This window comes from Lactuca saligna, chromosome 4 (genome assembly GCF_052625555.1).
Source record: "Lactuca saligna cultivar CGN05327 chromosome 4, ASM5262555v1, whole genome shotgun sequence".
Taxonomy (NCBI): Eukaryota; Viridiplantae; Streptophyta; class Magnoliopsida; order Asterales; family Asteraceae; genus Lactuca; species Lactuca saligna.
The window spans coordinates 157264851-157268387 of NC_136420.1; positions in this window are offsets into that span (position 1 = coordinate 157264851).

Here is a 3537-nt window from a genome sequence, read left to right on the forward strand (position 1 = left end):
AAGATATGTTCCTTGGCCATAAACTCCTATTAAGGAGTGATTATGAAGTCCTTTGATCCCCATTCAAGTCCCATGTGTTCAAGGTAAATGGTCTTAAGGCCTTAGGGGTGTTTGTGGTGCATTTCACCCTTAGAAAAGAGGTTTACGGCCCAAGATTCTTCCTTGGCCGTAAACTCCTATAATTCTATCATTTTGAAGTGTTTTGAAGTCCAAAATAAGCACAAGTATTATTGGTTAAAGTCCTTAGGCTCAAGGAGGCAAGTTAGGGCATTTTTGACCCTTAAAAAGGGGTTTACGGCCGAAGAAGTTCCTTGGCCGTAAACTCCTCTAACTTGTTGATTTTGGATGCTTTCTAGTCTCTAAAGATCATACACAAGGTCCTTTACACGTTGTCTATCGAGGGAATGGGACTAGGAAGCCTTAAAGTTCCATTTTGGAGTTTACTCCCCAAGAACGTTCTTGGGCGGTAAACTCACGGATCTTGTATTTTGGACATGTAATTGATGTTATAAAGCATATAACAAGTATTAAAACACGTTTAGGAAAGTAGACTCACAATCCGGGATGAAAAACCCGAAGATCCGTCAGAGAGAATTGGCTTTTCTCTAGTTGGAATTGTGAATAATGAATTAATTAAATTCAGAAATCTATTTATAGTCCTGGAATATTTTGACAGAAAATATTTTTATTCCGGAAGTCGGACTATAACATTGTGAAACTTAAAATGTTCAAGTTTCACAATTACAGGAGCATCCACTCTCCTGATACGTCCAGAAACGTACACCCTAATGTACACAAACTTGTTCGGACAAGTCTGAAATTTACAGAAACTGGACTAGCTTCTGTTGAATAGATAATGTTCGTACAAATGGAAATTTCGGGTTGTCACAACTCGACGAGTCATCGTTGTTTGATGAAACCCTAATCCCAAGGGTTTGCCCCCTATTTAAGCTAGCTTGTGCGAATCAAGCTCGCCCCCATTCACCCTCAGAGCCCTATATCTCATCCAAGCTTTGTTTCCTTGTGAGTTTGAAGCATTTGGTGTGTCCTCTTGAAGTTTCGGAGTGTGAAGAAGAGTAGATCAAGAAGAAGAAGAGGAGGTCAAGCATCTTTGAGCTATCTCAGTGTGTTCCCTAAGGTATAACTCGTCTTCCCCCTTGTTTTCATGCTTATTGTCCCTTATAGCTCCATTAAAGTCCTTCTTGAACCATTTCCAAGCTTGGGTAGGTTTGAGGGTTCGTAATAAGCTGATTAACCTTTAGATCTAGGCATGGTTGAGCTCTAGGAGCTCAGATCTACTGTATTTTTGGAACCATATTACATGAAAGCCCTAGATCTATCCTTTTGGTGCATTTTGGACCCTAAAACCCTCATGGTTGCCTATTTACACATAAAGTTGGAAACTTTACGTGTAAATCAAGCCCCAGGATCACGGATCTATGTATGGAATGAGCTGGATTCGAGCAGAATCGACCATATAGTAATTGCATGGTAACGACTCGGCGAGTCGTTCATCGGACTCGGCGAGTCGAGACGCGAGTCCCCGAGTTTTCCCCCTTTTCGTTATGGCGAGTAGTGTAGTGAGTCCGAGGTGGACTCGGTGAGTTGGAAGCCGAACTCATCCATGAAGGAACTCGGTGAGTCAATGCCCTGACTCGGTGAGTTCAAGACAATCTTCTTAGATCAAGAACAGACTCGATGAGTTGATCATACAACTCGGCGAGTCACAGCGTAGAGTGTTCTTCGGATGAAGGCGAACTCAACGAGTTGTTGATACAACTTGGCGAGTAGGACGCAGGACTATTAAGACTTGGGTATAGAGAAAGGGACTTGGCGAGTTGGCAAGCCAACTCGGCGAGTCTGGTCAACTGGCAGTTGACTATGACTTAACTCATGACTTGTTAAGGGTAAATGGGAAATTTACCCTGAGGGCGGTTAGCAGTATTTGACTAAGTGTTTGGTGGGAATTACAGCCGGAGGATTTCCGGAGCAGCAGCAGCAGAAGACAGACTATTCCCACACAGATCAGTAGCTACTACGAGGTGAGTTACCTTCCAGTAGCGGTGGGTCTACGACCACAATGCCGGCCCACCAGTAGGAGTTGTATGACGGATGATTGTCTCTGTGATATTCATCTAAGGTTGCTACTACCTGTGATATGTTTATGTGCTAGTATGATATGATGCTATGTGTTAGTGATAGTAGGGGGAGATAGTCCCCAGATTACCGGTCGATAGGGCCGAAGGGGCGATCATGCCCAGCCATGCTAGATAGATTACGAGATATATGTGTTATGTGGTAGTAGTAGGGGGTGAAATAGTCCCCAGTATCCGGTCGAGAGGATCGAAGGGGGAGACCAACACCCAGATATGCTAGTCAGTATCCGGTCGAGAGGACCGAAGGGGAGGCAAGCTCCCAGTTATGCTAGACAGTATCCGGTCGAGAGGACCGAAGGGGTAGGTCGGGCACCCAGATATGCCTGACGATATATGCATTTTATGTGATTCTATGGTATGTGGTAGGTTGGGGGAACTCACTAAGCTTCATGCTTACAGTTTTCAGTTTTGGTTTCAGGTACCTCTTCTTCGAAGGGGAAGGAGCTGGCACGATAGCGGCCCATCACACATATGCTTCGTATTCCGCATCATGAGAACTTCCTGGGGATTTGTACTCTGACATTATTATGTTTATTGAAATTTTTTCCAGACATGCGATATCTTATTAAAATACTATGATCAGTAAATGTTTTAATTCGAATGTTTTGTTAAAAATATGTTTTCAAAAATGAAATTTTTGGCTTGTATTTTGGGGTGTTACAGAATTGCAGGATAGAATTGCCTAATTACATGATGCATGCTAGCCTAGGGTTTCCTTTATATGAGATTGACATCATTATTGTAGTTTTTTAGTGTATGCATCACGGTTATACATAACTAAGATCTTATAGCCTGAGAATGTTTGATTTGGCCTTATGTTCTTTTCTTGTATGATTAGGGGCTTAGGGTAGGGTTGGATATTCGAAAGTCTATAGGGTCTAGCGTTATGTATGGATAGCATACACTAGGGCTGCAGGGCTGGTGGAAGTTTCATGGATGAATGGATTGCGTGGGATCGGTACGTCAGTTATGAGATATTTAGCTTGCCTCTAGGAGTGAGGATTAAGCGCTCACTATGTCTATGTATATTGTTAGGGTGTTGTGGTGATACTTTAGACAAATATGGGTAGGTGTGGAAGGTACTATGGGCCCATACTACTAAAAGCACAGGACCCATACGCGTAGCAAGGAAGTCACAACCCCTAGGGTTTGGTTGGAAGTTGGTTCCATGTTATGGCTTGGATTATTCGAGATGTTTTGAGACCGGATCCGGATCAGGATCGAGATCGGGCAGCCTGGATAGGCCAGTATTGTCAGAAGATCGTGTTAGGGAGATCATCCGGGAGTAGGTGATAGAGATTGTTTGGGGACAGATTCCAAAGATTGATTGGGTCTTTCAAGATTGTCATGGTTGAGTATTTTGTCGAGCACCATGCAGCCA